Here is an 18,004-nt window from a genome sequence, read left to right as displayed (position 1 = left end):
TTGGAGGGGCTCAAAAAGAGAAGCAGCTCCTGTCCTGAATAAGAAAATGCTAAGAAAACCGGCTTTGGCGAAGTCAGAGGATGTTTTAGGGGTTGCCAATAGCTTTAGTACAGTCCGTGCCATTGATATACTAAATACAACTGAATTTCTGACTGTCTTTTTTAACCCATTTACACACCTGATGGAGAGGGGCGGGGGTGAGGCTAAATCACTTTCAGCTGAATAGTCGTTGCGCATGTGACCGACAGTGAAGGGTCTGTCTAGACCCTGCACTGTTAGTCACAGCGTGACGCACATCAAGCCCTCTTAGACCCCTGCAGTCTCAGGCCATTCACATGGACGCTGCTGGAATCTCCAGCAGGGACTCTGCAGGAGGCTTGGCGCGTCTACACTCTCTAGAGAAACAGAGCGACATCTACCCTGTGCAATAGGAGAGACATACCTGGAGCCTGCAGTCCCGTTTATTAGGGTACCAGTACTCTCCATTGGCTAATGAGAAGTGCCGGTACTGAGGGCCTAAAAATTCAGAAGTGCCGGTACTCAGTACCGGTGAGTACCGGCCCATTTAAAGCACTGCACTTGGCTACAGAAAGTTTTTGGGGCTACGTACCAGGAATTGTGCAAAGATTTTCGGTGCTCCAGTCAAATGAGTATTTTGCTATTGGAGAATCTCTGTCACTTAACTAAAACAGTTAGTTGTATTGTCATTTGCATCACCTTATGATGTCAAACTATAGCACAGCCTTACCTCGCCTTATGGTAGTGCCTGCCCTCAAGTAGCGTATGGCAGGGAACGGAGGTCTAAAGGGCATGGGGCGGGGAAAAAAAAACATTTACCTCCTCACAGCCGCCGAGACTGTCTCTCCACCGGTGTGTCTCCTTCTCCGGTGAGTCCAGGAAGCTCCCAGGCTCCCCTAAGCCAATCACAATGCTGCAATGCGGGGTTGTGATTGGTCTGAGTGCCGTAGTTTGCCACTCAGACAGGCAGTGGAAGCCTGGGCATGTTCGTCACCAAGCTGTGTGTTACGGCCTGGTGAGAAACATGAAAAGGGAGCATGACTATTTGGCCAGCCCAAGACATCCGGCCAAACTGTCATGCGTACTTGGAGTGTGCACACCACTCCTCACCCTATGCCACCAGCCCCGCCCCACCCTAAGCCAGCCCAAACCTACGAAAAATAAAATGAAAATAACAATGTAATTATCATTTTATGTTTCCTGCTCGGAGAGCAGCAGGGAGACGCTCCTCCGCCTTAGCAGAGGGCCCGCCTCTGCTGTTCTGTTTCTGCTTTGGCAGTCAATTCCTTTTGCAACTCTAATATAAATATCCTTTACATTTTTTATTGTATTCATTTACCAACCCAGTTACTTTCATCTTTCTTGTTATTAGTCATTGATGCACCATTTGAGGTTGTAACTTTTATTTTGTTTACTGAAGGTTTCAGACATGGACACTATTTACTGTCTCCATTGTGAAAATAAAAAGTAGGTACGTTTTAGACACAAAAATGGATGTTCCATTTTGGACTTTACTGGCCAGAATGCTATAATTTGTGCAGATCCACAGGCATCTGACAGGTGAGTGACAGACATTAAAATGCACCTAGTTCTGTATACCACCTTTTCACAAATTAGACCATGTCTCCCTAAAGAGTTATTCAGTGTTTAAAAACAGTAGGCACGCTGAATTCGTCCACGTAAAATAGGATTTTTACTATTCCACTAACAGGGAACCACAGTAAGAAAATTAACGTGGATTATCAAGGATTTTTAATTCATTAATCTTGATATAGTTTAAGTACAGAATCACCACATGTGCCCATCAGGGTCCAGTTAGGACCATACAACTATTGCATGTTAGCTTGTTAATGCCTACAGAGCCCTTTTTATTGCGTAATAGCACAGTCTGTCTGTAGCTTTTTATTTAATTAATTTTTATCCTGATAATTGGAAGCAGCTTTTTTCTTTGCTTTGTTAAGGTTTAATGGGGTATATAACTCCCTGCCTCCCAGCGAGTGAGCTTAAGTTTTCTCTGTGCTCCAAGGAACCGTGACAATTTCGAGCAGCCTCGGTTGCTAGTCAGGGTCGTAGAAGACCCGCATGTTCTCAACAATCTCATTACATTCTCTTTACATGATCTTCGCATGTGTGGGTCCACTGTTGCTTCTTTGAGGCATTGCTGAAATGAAAACAGAAAAGAAGAAAAACAAGGTTTTCCATCACACAGAACCTTTTGGCTTCTCTCCTCTGAGAAAGTCTTGTTTCCCTTAGATCCTGGTAACTTGCCTCAGGACAAGAATACACATTTCAAAGGCTTTTGTCTTTTAAAGAAAGCAGCAACATTATGGACTTCTTAGGTCCAACTTTTGTCCTGTAATCACCAATTTCCTTCTTTCAATAATATGATGTTTATGGGATTCCTTAAAAAGAAAATAGCCTAGATTTAGGGATTTTGTTGTAATCTCTGAGCCTTTAGAGATATGTGATCTCTACTCCCAATAAAGCAGAGAAAAGTATTAGCTTGCCAGCTATGCTTCTGCCGCGTTAAACAAAAAGGTAGGCGGTTACTCATGCACATTGGGCCGGCCAAACACTGTACAGCCAAGTTTTGGGCAACGCCTTTAGTGGATGAACTATACAATATTGACATAAAAGCTTTTGGAATTTGGAAACCTCTTTCTGCAGGTGAAGCCACCCTTGAACTACATTATTTAGCTATGGTACAATCCCTTGGCGCCTGAGAGAGGCATGTCACTTGCCTTTTCACCCCACACACAGGCACACACGCACAACCACAATGCACACATACTGTCACCCCACCTAGGTTGCAGAATCAAAAACATCAGACTTAATTGCACAACACAAACACACATACCACGCAACATTATGTCTTCCTCCTACGCGCACACTGAATTAAATTGAATTGAATAAAAACTTATATTGCGCGACTTTGCCGAAAGGCATCAAGGCGCCTAAAAAAGATCATAAAAGACAAATCCCAAAACTAAGGGTAAGCTTTGGCAAAAAACACTGGGCCTCATTTATGAGAAATGACGCATCGCTGCGTGAAAGCAGCGATGCGTCACTTCTCAGTGCGCACTCCTTGCGACATTTCTGATGCGTCATATTCAATGTATGATGCATCATGTCGCAAGGAGTTACAGATACGTCAGTATTTCTGACGTATCTGTAAGCGCAAAAGTGACGCATTGCTGGAGTGTTTCACAAAAGTGACGCAACTCCAGCAATGCGTCCTTTCACATGGGGCAAGCCCCATGTGAAAGGGCCTGCGTCAGTCTTACGCCTGCTGTGAGGCAGGTGCAAGATTTTGATGCAATGGCGTCCTAAAAGTGACGCAGTGAATCTCATAGATTTCACTGAGTCACTTCTACGACTCTTCCTTGCGTCAATACGCCCCCCTTGCATACATTATACCTGGTGCAGGTATAATGTGGCGCAGGGGTTTACAAAGTGACGCATCTACCTAGATGCGTCTCTTTGTAAATATGGAGCAACAAGGCGCATTTTTTACGCCACTGGTGCGTCACAAAAAGTGACGCACCGGCGGCTTAAAAACGACGCACAGCCTCATAAATGAGGCCCTTTGTGTATAATAGTTTATAACATATGTGCCATTCTAATGCAATACTCCTTTTTACTGTGAGAACAGCCCCCCTCGCTCCCCTCTTCAGGAACAGAATGCAATCCACGCTCCCTATATGGGAAATAATAAAAATAAGAGAAGATTGGCACAAAATGTGCTTATTGAACACCTCCTAAAAAAGCTACCTGAATGAAGGAATGACAACATTTTTACACAGGCACACATATACTCGCACACACTCTCCACACACAGATCAGACACATTTTTCAGGCTATTTTACGTAGTTTATTGTCTCCTCAGGAGGACTTTAACCTGGGTATTTCCACCACCTGCAAAATCTTATTTTCCATGATTTAAAACCAGGGCTTTCAACTGGAAGGGGTAGAGGCAGGAGGGTAGCAATCATTAGTGCAACAAGTGAAGTTGCAGTGGAGCCTAGGAGTGTCACAGACCAACTTCACCCGCAATATGTGGCTGTGTTTTCGTACTAAACCATGAGATGGGAGGCCCAATTTCCTTGTATTCATTCAGGCCTATAGCTCCCTTGCTACGTCACTGGATTGAGGACAGACCTTCAACCAGTTATCCGAAGTGTATTCGTCCTGCTTAAATGGAAACAAAGGAAACCTATGAATGAAAGTGAGCTCGAGCGTCATTCGGAGTAAATGGTAGGCATAAGACAAAAAGCATCAGTTGATAGGACTGTGGTAGATCACTGCTGCTTAAGTAATGCTCAGTCATCTTCTCCAGTTCACTTGTTGTGGAAACCATGCTATGAGTGGGTGGAATAGTGCTATTATGATAGTTTCCTGTGTCACTGAATTATAAGGCCTGAATTGTTAATGTTTTACCTAGCTTAACACTGCCTAACGCCAGAACATACAGTGTTAAGATTGCTCTAAGCCAGTAAGAATCACTTTAAGACTATTGTGAGATTTTCTTAAACCGGAATGAAACCTTTTATGAATCAAACCCTATGTTCCAGGCTTAGTACATGTGTTAAGACATTTAAAATCTCCCTAGCAAATGAGGACTACAGCTACAGATGAAGATTGCCATACTCATCCAATCAGTTCCTTGCCCTCCCTGCTCTTTATAGAAACAACATTCAGTCTTTAGCTCTACCCTCTATATCCTTACTATCGCCAACCTTCACCTGCTAGACGCTTTATCAAATTCAACTGCTCTTTTTAACTCGATTACTTTTTTTGAGAAGTTGTTCCACATTTTAAATATCTGTTCAGATTGTCTGCAGTGTTTCCTCAGAGACTTTCACCCTTGTGGTCCTTCTTCAGTTTCACATATGGGGACATATTATGGAAAGGCCCGGGATGCACATCGGGCATTTGCACCAGGTTTGGACAACCTGGGGGCACTTTGTTATAACAGGAGGGGCAGCAGATGCATGTGCATCCCCTTCTGTAACACCGATAATGCTGGCACACATAAAATGCCAAAGCTATCTTCAGAGGGTGTTCCCTCATTTGCATGGGGGCAGGCCCTATGCAAATGAGAGAATCCCTTTGCCTCTGCACCCTTGTCATATTATAGATGCGGGTGCAGAGGCAAAGATGCTGTCAGGAGGTGTACTGTCTGTCGCCACCTGCAAGGTGGTAAACTGTCAGTGTGCCCCCTGATAGTAGCCCTCTGAAAGGGGTGAAGGGGGTCCCATGGACCCCCAGACATACCCTTGCAGGCAGGTGCAGTCACTCACTGCACCCACCTGCAAATAGGATCTCTAATCCCCCTTAAAAGTGCAGGTGGGATGCCACCTGTACTATAAAACACAGAGTTGCTTCAAAGCAGCCTCCCTGTTTTTCACATGAATGCACTGCACCTCAGGGCGACATGAGTTTTTGACTGCCCTGGGGGCAGCGCATACCATGTAATAGGGCACACTCTCCCTGTTTGCGCCTGGCATACCTGTTTAGGGTGTGCCGGGTGCAAATAGGGAAAGTGCACCCTTTACAAAATAGGGCTCCTTGACCTCTCATTCTAGCCAACTTTGTCTGCTTAAATCTTCTTTCTACTTCTACTGAAATTTTTCCTCTCAGTTATTTGAATGCCTTTATCATATAACATTAAACCCTTCTTTTTCCCAGAATACACATTAACATATTGAACTTCCTTTCATACGATGCTTGTTTACATAGTTGTCTTTCTGGTAGTCTAATTCTGGGCTACGCCCTATCTTCTTTTATCCACAGAGATCTACGCACCAGTGAACAATCACAATAATTCGGATTGGACCTTGTTCCTCTGTGCAGTTCCACCTACCCTGCAGCAAGGAAGGCAAGAGTGATAGACATAAGCTATGTATTAGGCCACTCAGGGCCTGCTTTAGGCCGGTGCGACCAGTGCTGTTGCACCTGATGCTGACTTTGGTGGGGGGCACTGTGTTTAAAAATAACTATTGGTTTAAAAGCATGTGAACCTTCTTGTGCATCAAGCATTTGCCAGGTAACAATAAAAAAATAAATATAAAAGTTTGATTAAAATTCCTACTGGTAAGAGATTGACTTTTGTCTAGTGGCTATTTTGACTCGCCATAAAGTAGTACAATGGATTAATGTGCCTGTAGCAAAGCTTGTGTTACATGCAGATCATAGAACTGAGTGTAAGTGAACTAAGACTAGCGGTATAAAAAAAATTAAATGCATGTCAGAGAGATGCTATGGAGAGATGAGGTGCACTGAGAGTGTTAGTGAGGAAATCTTTGGAGAAGGAGGTCATGGGGGGCAAATAAGACTGTCACACTGGTCGCCACCAGTCCTAAAGCCAGCCCTGAAGCCACTGTAATGCTGACGCAGTGGCTCATTACCAACGTTTTTTGTCCACTGCTGCTGAATTGTCTTCAATAGAAAACTCAACATTTGGGGGGCGTGGCTTGCACCCAAAGGAAATGGCGGCAGCTCCGTGACTCTCCTGCGGTGACGGTAGTTAGGACGGAACGGATGCTGTAATTTCACAAGCGCAGCATCTCCAGAGTGAAGGGTATGCAGCGCGAATGTTTGTAGCGCCGGAGGAAGCCCTTAATGTAGCTTTTCGATGTCAGTTGGCAGAGTTCTGATGCAGACGACATAGTTCCAGTGAAGCTGCACCCACCATTTTTTTTCATGCCTTCACAGCAACATACCAGATAAAATGCTTTGGGGAAGGCACACGCACTTTTGAGTGTGCCTCAATCTTTGGACACCCCAAGAGCGTGATGTAATATGCGGCCATCCTGCCGCTGGGCCGCACCACCCAGGAAAAGAAAATGGGGGGCCACGGGACTCTGAGAGAAGTGGAGTCCTTGACGTGGAACGTGCGTGATGGAGTGAGGGGAGTTGCCGCATTCGGGGCTCATGTGAGAGCCTTTTACTGAGCAAAAACTTTGGGTGCATCCATACAGGAGTAAAGAAAGGACTCAGTTTCGCAACATGCAACGTGTTCAGTCATATGACCCACCCATCCAGGACGCACGATATTGCTGCAATTGGGTTTAACAAGTTACCATCATGTACTCTTTCTGACGGCCGCAGAGGAAGCTAATTGCGAAACGCGTCAGGCCAATCAGATGCTTTTAGTGACACAAATTCATGGAGCTCCCCATACCAGATAAAATGCTTTGGGGAAGGTACATGCACATTTGAGTGTACCTACATTACACTGAAAGGAGGTCTTTCACTCTGTCACAAGGATGGTGTCATCAGTGATGTCATGAGTGATGTCACTGACCATGTCATGAGTGATGTAATATGTGACGTCATCAGCAGTGCATTGCAGGTGTGCAAGTTATAGTGAGTCCAACTAACTATAACGTGGGAATTTCAATGGTTTTATGTCAGTAAAATTTCCAGCTAACTATAACTGGTGTCAAACCTATGGTTTTTTCAGTGAATTTAATAGGTTTTTTAAATGCTAATTCCTAACTATAACTGGTGTGAAACCTATGTTTTTTTCAGTGAATTTCATAGGTTTTTTAAATGATAATTCGGAACTATATATAGGGCCTCAAACCTATGTTTATTTCAGTGAATTTCAAAGGTTTTTTACTAGCAAATTTCTATATCTATGAAATATAATATTTTTTATAATGAATCCTATATTGTATATTTATGTAATACTATTTTTTTATATATATTGTTCATGTTTTTTATTTTTTATTTTATTTTTTTGCACTGGAGCTCTCCCGGTGCGCGTACCGGTGGGCGCGCAGGTAAGCGCAGTCTTGCCGCACGCCCCGGTGCGCGTACCGGTGAGCGTCCCTTTAGCGCTATTGCCGCGAACGAAAACATCATCGTGACGTATTGGGTAGCCACGTCCGGGTGATACGCACGACGTAAGTGCACCCGGAAGCACCCACGCGCACACAATCACGCTATGTAAGTGCCCCGGGGAGCGCCCCGGGGCGCGCCCCGGGTCGCGTAGCGTAAGCGCGTCGGGTCATGTGACCTGAAAATAACACTTTTCATTTGTTCAGAACAGTTTTGGTTTCCAAATGATGAAAGCCCGAGTCATGTGACCTGAAAATAACACTTTTCATTGGTTCAGGACAGTTTTGTTATCCAAATGATGAAAGCCCCCACCTATTTTCCTCATTCTCACTTTGTACTTTGAGTGAGGAAGACCTGTTTGCAGACCTATTTGTACCTATTTGTACTGAAAAATGGCTACAGTAGCAGCAGCAGCAGGAGCATCTCAACCACCACCACCACAAGGACCACTACAACACCCCAGTGGTGGAGATGAAGAAGAGGAGGAGGAGGAGGAGGAGGAGGAGAGGCAGTTCCTGCCTGAAGATACTACTCCCTATAAGCCAAAGGAGCACATTGTCTGGGAGTTTTTTAAAATCCCAAAGGACCTCAAGAAAGTAAATGCGCCAAAGGTTACTTGTATCATCTGTGGCACTGTACTTTCCAGGGGGAACCCTGCAAAAAAATACACTTTTGGCAACAACACCATGATTCACCACATGCAACGCCGGCATCCAAACAACTATGCTGCGGCAGAGGTCAGAGAACTGACCATAAACCCTCCCCAATCTTCTCCCAGCACCTCCCAAAGTAAACAACCCACTCCATCGGGTCCTGAGACAAGGGAGATGGTCCCAAACATCCAAACCCAGTTTGGAGAATTCAAAATAGTTTGTATATTTTGTGGCAGAACAATTTGCTATGGAGAGCAAAGTATTAAACTCATTAACCGTGCTGGAGACAACCAAAACTGTAGAAAGAAACCTTAATTTTTTCCTGTTTTTTTTGCTTGAGTTGAGCCGTTTTCAATTCCCTGTTTTTTGTTTGTCCCCATAAAAAATACAAAAAATATAAAATTGTTCATAAAAGCCAAAAAAAGTAAAAAATGTTCCAAAAAACAATAAAAAAATATAAAACAACAAAAAGAATAAAAAACTGTTCTTTTTAGAACTACCTCCAAATTATAAAAAAATGCTACATTTTTAAAAAAACTCTGTCATTCTTTTTTCCCCATGGTATGCTCCCCGGTACGCTCCCTGGTGCGCGTACCGGGCGCTCCCCCCGCGCAAATCGATTATTTTTTTATTTTGCCCCGCGGGGCCCTTTTATGGCCCCCACATCAAACCTAGGGAGTCAGGGGGGGTCTACCCTTCCCCCTTTTGGTCATTTCCCCCTTTGTTTTTGCCACCTCTTGTGTCTCGATCCTACCGAGACACAAGATGGCGGCCGCTCCGGACTGTTTGGAATGTTTACAGATACCCGAGAGCCAATCAGCTTTCCGCTCGCGAACTCGCGTACCGGGGCGCGCTTATAGATATATATATTTTTTTGAACCTAAATTACTCAAAATCCACTGGAGCACATATTTTGAGACATAGCAAAGGAACATCGGGCTACCCTACAATTTTGCCAAGTTTGCTGGAAATTCATTCAGCCTTTCGAGCTAAAAGTGAGTCCAACCGCCCTATGGAAATTAACATGGGGAAAACACATTTTGGGACCCCCCCTATTTTTTCCCGGCCCCCGCTTGACGAATCCCCCCCAAACTTTCAGGGAAGGAGTGGAGCACAGCAGGCAAATATATGGAAAATTTCAGGCAGATCCCTAAATCGGCACCAAAGTTATTCCCAATAGAATGTTGCGGATTTCCTATGGAAAACAATCCTAACTATAACTACCTACTGGCGACTACCAGTAGGTAATATATATATATATATATATATATATATATATATATATATATATATATATATATATATATATATATATATATATATATATATATATATATATGTATGTATGTATGTATGTATGTATGTATGTATGTATGTATGTATGTATGTATGTATGTATGTATGTATGTATGTATATATATATATATATATATATATATATATATATATATATATATATACTCCTCCAACCGGTTACCGTGCAACAAAACGTCCAATGCACGTTCCCCAGTACGCAGACACCAAATCAAAAGTCCAAAGCCAGTCTTCGAGTTGTTCTTATTTTATTTCTGGCTTACATTTAAATAGTACAATGCCACTTTGGAAAGCGCGCCCAAATGCAATTCATTGACACAATAAAAGGACTTAAATCATCATAGGCCACAGAATAACATCGTGTGTGGGGGCCATATTTGCCTAGTCAAAATATTGTCAAGCACACTAGTAATGCATACGATTATCCACAAGTACAAATACTGGTTTAAAATACTACTCATACAGTATGCTTTTTTTCCTTGTAAAGATGGTATAGAGGTGATCCGTTATTTATGACTGTTAACAATATAAAGTGCAAATGCATATTATGAACGTGCAAATTTTGCTTATCCTGTTTTGAAACGAACTTGCAGCGCCAGGACGCCAGAGGAGCACGGCGGACCTTCAGTGTAGCTGACCCCTTTGCAGCTGACCCCCTTGTGGATTCCGACCGCCTCCACGACTCGCCGGACCCGCTTCGCGGGTCCCGCAGCGCGTCGCCTGCCAGGAGGCAGCATCTAAAACATCAGGAGGAGCGCGGGGACAGGCAAGTAACCAGCGGGACTGCGAGCAGGCAGGGGACTCCAGTGTCCAGGAGCCCCTGCGCGCCCAATCACCATCACCTGGGCTGCTCTCCCCGCTGGCCACGCCCCCCTGCCAACGGAGGTAAAAGCAAACCTCACCTTTTGCCTGTGGGACCTGTTTTGAAACGAACTTGCAGCGCCAGGACGCCAGAGGAGCACGGCGGACCTTCAGTGTAGCTGACCCCTTTGCAGCTGACCCCCTTGTGGATTCCGACCGCCTCCACGACTCGCCGGACCCGCTTCGCGGGTCCAGCAGCGCGTCGCCTGCCAGGAGGCAGCATCTAAAACATCAGGAGGAGCGCGGGGACAGGCGAGTAACCAGCGGGGCTGCGAGCAGGCAGGGGACTCCAGTGTCCAGGAGCCCCTGCGCGCCCAATCACCATCACCTGGGCTGCTCTCCCCGCTGGCCACGCCCCCCCGCCAACGGAGGTAAAAGCAAACCTCACCTTTTGCCTGTGGGACCTGTTTTGAAACGAACTTGCAGCGCCAGGACGCCAGAGGAGCACGGCGGACCTTCAGTGTAGCTGACCCCTTTGCAGCTGACCCCCTTGTGGATTCCGACCGCCTCCACGACTCGCCGGACCCGCTTTGCGGGTCCCGCAGCGCGTCGCCTGCCAGGAGGCAGCATCTAAATCATCAGGAGGAGCGCGGGGACAGGCGAGTAACCAGCGGGGCTGCGAGCAGGCAGGGGACTCCAGTGTCCAGGAGCCCCTGCGCGCCCAATCACCATCACCTGGGCTGCTCTCCCCGCTGGCCGCGCCCCCCGCCAACGGAGGTAAAAGAAAACCTCACCTTTTGCCTGTGGGACCTGTTTTGAAACGAACTTGCAGCGCCAGGACGCCAGAGGAGCACGGCGGACCTTCAGTGTAGCTGACCCCTTTGCAGCTGACCCCCTTGTGGATTCCGACCGCCTCCACGACTCGCCGGACCCGCTTCGCGGGTCCCGCAGCGCGTCGCCTGCCAGGAGGCAGCATCTAAATCATCAGGAGGAGCGCGGGGACAGGCGAGTAACCAGCGGGGCTGCGAGCAGGCAGGGGACTCCAGTGTCCAGGAGCCCCTGCGCGCCCAATCACCATCACCTGGGCTGCTCTCCCCGCTGGCCACGCCCCCCCGCCTATCACGAGGTCGTAGAGTCTTAAGGAGCCTAGTATCCCCGCTTCGCGGAAGCGAGCGGGAGCGACCGGGAGAAGCCCGGGACAAGGGCGGGGCCGTCTAAGGCCGTCCAAGGACGTACAAGGTCGGGTCGGGGCTACCTCCCTTCTCTTTTACAATCGGTCCCAAATTGTTTCCACTATCATTTTATTAATCATTCTTTGTCTGGCACTATAATTTGTGCTTTTTCTTAACTCTCATGATGTCCACACGCTCAGGGAAGGGTAGACAGATTACCGTTAAAACAAATAATGGTAAAGCCACTGGAACTTTGGATGATTTTATAAGCCGGGCAACCGGGATTTTAGAAAAGGAAATTGCCCTCACAGAAAAGCGTCTATCACTTGACCTGATTACAGGAAAACGCTCGTCCCTGGGGAATATTGCATTAAAAATTACCCCTACTAAATTACCTACTCCTGAGCAAAGTTTACTTTGTTCGGATAGTAATTTAGAGGCTAGTCCAAATCTAGAGATAATCCCTGAATCACAGATAATCCCTGAATCACAGACAGTCCTGATAGCGGACCCAGGGGATTCCCAAATTGAAGCATCTACACTTGCTCCCATACCCATTTCACCAGATATTATGGGAGTAAATGTAATAGATAGCAACCCGAGTAATTTACGTAATAATGTCCCTACCCTTACACAAGATCAGATAGTGGCATCTCAGCGGGAACCTCATAACCCAAATAAACGTAAGAGAGGTGGCACTCATAGGAAAGGGGCAAAACCAAAGTTAGCGAAGCCAGCACCATCTAAAACCCCAACAATCCCTACTAAACAAAAGGGTCCCCATTTAGCTGACATGGGACAGAAAACCTTCTCTTTTAGCACCAACAACAATGACCGCCTTTTGGGGGAAATTGAGAAACTAGTTCAAATACTCCTGTTACCTGTTTTAGAGAAAATCCAGATTGTTAACCTGAAGTTAGATCAACTGGAATATATTATCTCTTCTAATACTAATCCTCCTGAAACTTCAGCAAGTAAGAACAAATTGCCTGAAGAGGGGGGTACAAGAAACAAGAACAAAAATTGTAATGTTAGCAATAGTGACCCAAAAAAGGGGAGTGAGAATAAAAATATAAACACAAACGCTAAAATGCCTATAACTACTAATCCTAAGGTGGCACCGGTCCCGCTAGTTCGAACAAAACTGATACCACAACCCCGTTCTAAACCTGTTTTGGCGGATGTTGTAGGGACATCTGGTCAAAAAATGGGCAATGTGGCATCAACGACGGAATCCGCGACCCCCAAACAGGGAAGCACCCAAGGGCAAAAACAAATAAAACAAACAGGTTTACAGGGTTCCGTAAAAAATACAAAAAGCACTGATAGTGAGGTAGTACATCGAAAGAAACCACCACCCTTGAACTTGCCGCCAGATTCAGCCCCTTTTATGGTAATACTTACCGGAGTACCCCCACTCCCTCCCAACAAAACAGAATCTACCCAGGAATTAAGAAATAAAATAACATATTGGCTTAATATTAATAGACCACTCCCCTCTGACTCTAAAACAAAAATACTTAGTGTACGTAGAGTCCCCTGGGTAGGCCCGAGTGAGAAGGATCTCGAGGGGGATTGCATCTTGATTAACTTCAGTAACACCTGGGTAAAAGATATCATCTGTAGTAAACCAAGATTTGCTAGAGTTGGGGATATCCAGTGCATAGGTCTGGAGTATTTTTACCCAAGCCTGAATTTTGTACCCCAATCTCTCCCCTATAAGAATGCTAGGCAGGTATTTAACAACGAAATGTATCCTATGTGGACCCACAGAAATAGGGCTATATGGCCAAGCCAGAACAACTGGGGACCCTCCCAACAGAGTGATGCCTTTTCCTGGGAACTGATCCATAGTAATAACAACTACCCCCTGCAAGCTTGGCATAACAACTTAAGACCAAGGTTTCAGGGAGAGGATTATGTAGGATGGCCCCCAAATAATGTCCCCCTGAGAAACCGCTTTAACCCACTTGTAGGCATGGAAGAGATCGATTGACCATCACAAGATCCTCTCAGGATTATGGATAATTCAGCATTAGGAGAACCCAGCCTGTGGGAGAAGGGGGAAAGTGGCAATAATAACTCACTGGAGATTGTTCCCACCGATGATGACCAAACTCCCGATGCTCAAGCACTTGAGGTATCTTCTGACAGAGAATGTGATTTAAGCCTAACCCTCTCTGGGAAGAATCCAGAAGAAGCAGTAATAGAACTAGACATGAGACAAAAAAATGATCAAAAGATGGGCCTAATCTCGTGGAATATTGCTGGACTTGCATCAAGACTTGAGGACGAGGCATGGTTGGACTTTGTGGGGGACTGTGACATCCTGTGCCTGCAGGAAACATGGAGTAGAACTGCCCAGAGTATGGAGGGTTTCCAAGCTTTTAACACCTTAGCAATACCCTCTCAAATGGGCAGGGCAAAAGGTGGTCTAATGTCAGCAACCTCGTTAAAATTATGTAAACTTGTGGCCTCTATAATAGTTGATTCACCCTGGTTCCAAGTGTTGATGTTGATTAATTTGTTCCCTGAACCATTGTTGTTGATCAATTGGTATTACAATATTTTTGACAACAATGAGACAACTGTAATCCTGGAATTAGAAAGGGCCATAGCTGGGGTACGTCAAGAACAACCCCAACTATTTGTTATCTGGTTGGGAGATTTCAACTGTTCATTATGTGCCCATGGTGATTCCAAGGTGTGTGGCTTGACAGATTCACATGATCAACCGCTGTCACATTTTAAACACACACCTCAGGGGGATGCGTTAAATAATATCATTATTTTAAATGATTTATGTATATTGGAGCCCTGGGTTGGCCCAAACTCTGTGCCTATACCGACGTTTCAGGGAACTAGGGGCACTATGAGTTTCATTGACTTTGTAATTGTCTCTAGTGGGCACCTTTCCTATGTCGATAAGTTGGAAGTAATACCTAATGCTGCCAGTGACCACAATCCTTTAATTTTAACCCCGTTTTGTCCGGTTAAACCCAAACATTCTATTTGGGAGCAACCGGTAAAGTATAGTAAAAATCAAGGTATCACCCTCAAATGGGGTAAAATAGACGCGGTGGGTCTTGAGGCAGAGATCCTAAATGGATATAGTGCTGAATATGAGGCCTGCCTCATACCTACAACCGGTCCAGAAGAGGTTATAGGTAATTTTGAATCCCTATGTGAGCATGTAGCTGAGCGCCTAACAAAACCAATTGGTAAAAACAAAAAGTCAGGCCCCAGATGGTTTGATGCTGCATGTTCAGCAACACAGAGATCGCTGAAAGCAGCATTAAAACAAAAACCTAGGGATATCAAATCAGTTAGAGCAGCTAGATTAGCTTATAAAGAAGCTATTAAATCAAGGAAGTTGGGTTTAAAAAATCAAGCCTGGGAAGACTTAGAAAAGTCAACAGAATTAAAGGATAGCAGACTTTTCTGGGAAGTCATCAATCGCCCCCTTTTTGTAAATAATGATATGGATAATATCGTGATGGAGATTGATTGTGATTCGTGGGAAACCCACTTTGGGAATATTTTTAACCCTCATAAAATCCAACCAAATGTGATATCGATAGGAGATGAAAGGGTATCTGTGGTTCCCCAATCTTCCCTTTCCCTGAGTTTATCATTGACTCTGCAAGAAGTGGAGGACGCGTTATCAAAAGGTACATCACTAAAAGCACCTGGCCCCGACCGAGTACCTTTGGACTTTTTTAAGCACAATGTTAAAGTCTGGGCACCTGTATTGTTGAATGTTTTTAAAGCAGTTGTCACTAGCCATATTCCTGCATCCTGGAAGGAGGCAGTGGTGGTGCCAATTTTTAAGAAGGGCGATAGATCTGATCCCCGATGCTATCGCCCAATCTCTCTAATTGACGCATCATGCAAAATTTTGGGCAGGGTCATTTTAGCACGATTAGAATCATGGGCGGATTCGGTGGGCCTCATTGTAAATTCCCAATATGGATTTAGAAAAGGTAAAGGCACTGTTGAACAGTGCCTTAATTTGGCGCTAATTATTGGGAAATACACAAAGGCAAGAAAATCTTCAATCCATCTTGCTTTTATGGACCTATCAAGTGCATTTGACACTGTGTGTCGTAGTAAGTTGTGGCAAATGATGGAGGAAATGGGTTTCGAGGAACCCCTGGTCACTCTTCTTCGTAGACTCCATGAATCTACCACGGTGGCCATAAGGTTTGGACCAGGGGGGGAGAAAACCAAGTCCATTCCCTCGACCGAGGGTGTCCGACAAGGATGCATATTAGCTCCTTTTTTATTCCTTGTATATACTAATGGCCTGGAAAAATACTTGTTGGACCATTGCCATGATTTCCCAAAAGTAAATGGTAGAAGCACTCCAATGCTTTCCTATGCCGATGATACGGTACTCATGACACTCACTGCAAATAGCATGCAGCACTGCCTTGATGCCTTTCACAAATTTATGTTGGACCTAGATCTTAAAGTGAATTTTGCTAAGTCTTTTATCATGGTCTGCGGCCCGAAGGGCACCAAGAGCAGAAAGTTTGCAGTGAGTACCTCCGTCATTGACAAGGTTGAAAATTTTAATTATTTGGGAAACCTTTTTAATCACAAATTAAGTTGGGCACCGTTAATGAAAACTCGAGTCCAGAGTGCTAGTCGCTCAATAGAGGGATTGTTCCGCTTTTGTGGCAAATTAGGCCAAAAACCCATTTCACATTTAAAAACTCTGTATAAAGCGAAATGTCTGTCGATTGCTACCTATGGGGCGGGGGTCTGGGGGACAGATAGCCCCGACACGATACAGATTATGGAAAACAAATTTTTAAAACGTGTCTTGGCCATCCCATCAGGCTCCTCAAATAAATTTGCCCACAATGAACTAGGTTTAAATTATGTAAGCGACATTATCCGTCTTTCTCCTCTGTTGTTATGGGGCAAAATATGGTTATCGGAGGATTTACAGCTCACTAAGGATATCATCCAGGACTGTTTGAAATTGTCAAATATGAATCAAATCCCCTGGTTATCCTACGTAAATGAAATGTTTCATAAAATCGGTTTGGGTGACACCTTTGACAACCCTGAAAACATACAGGGAGATATTAAAAATGTAATTAAATCGAATTACTGGAAATCATCGATTGTAAATTGCATGGACAGCCCCTATGCCCCCAAGGCTGTCTTACAGCACCAGTTCTATCTGACTTTTACAAATCATGTACAATGGCGTTTTTACTTGACAAGATTCAGGCTACATACTTTGCATTTTCTTTTTGCATTCCCTATACAGAGGGGCTGGTGCAAGGAACTCCCCCCTTGCAACTGTAATCACAAAGATAGCCAAAACACAATGCATCTTGTTCTTTTTTGTTCCTTATATAAAGACCCGAGAACCAGGTTTATTAAACCGATTCTCAAGGAAGAACAAATACGCCATTACAAAGAGGGTTATGATTTCTTAATATCTCTGTCATCCCCTACAGTCTGTTGTGCAATGTTGAACTTTATACGCGTGTCACTCCAGATCAGGAAACGGTATGGCTAAAATTTTGCCCCAAGAACTAGACCACTTGATATGTGCACTTTATAATACTGTACCGTGATTCTTTTTACTATTTATTTTACTTGTTCCCAAAAAAACACCCTTGCTTGATAAATTATGTACTATCCAGAGATGATTAATTTAAAGTAATAATATGGTTATCTGACTTTACCTGCCAATGAACTTTTATAGTGCCATAAACTGTAAAACTGTCTTTTATAGTGAATTTTTTACTGTGTGTTGTAAATGTACTTCTACTTTTATGATTCTTGCATTGAATCGAATAAAGTTTTGAAATGAAAAAATGAATGAAATGCTTATCCACAATAAAGTGACAAAGTGCACTGTTGTACGTTTTGTGCAAATACGCTATCTGAATATTCACTGTGCAAATACGCTAATTGAGTGTTTTCTGTGCAAATACGCAATGTTGACAGAAATGATAATCAAAAATTAACAACAAACGATATTGAGTGGAAAAATCATGTGCTTGATCAAATTTGTCGGTCAGAAGTTATCCAATTAAATCCCTGATATTGGATGATTGGCATGATTCATATATGCACAAATGCTTGCGTGCCCTTTATATATATTTATAGAATTTTTCCAATTGTTTTATATTGTACCCATTTCTCACAGAAGTCACAGTCCATTGTTCCTAATAG

The sequence above is a fragment of the Lissotriton vulgaris genome, chromosome 7 (genome assembly GCF_964263255.1).
Source record: "Lissotriton vulgaris chromosome 7, aLisVul1.2, whole genome shotgun sequence".
Taxonomy (NCBI): Eukaryota; Metazoa; Chordata; class Amphibia; order Caudata; family Salamandridae; genus Lissotriton; species Lissotriton vulgaris.
This window is presented reverse-complemented; position numbering follows the sequence as displayed.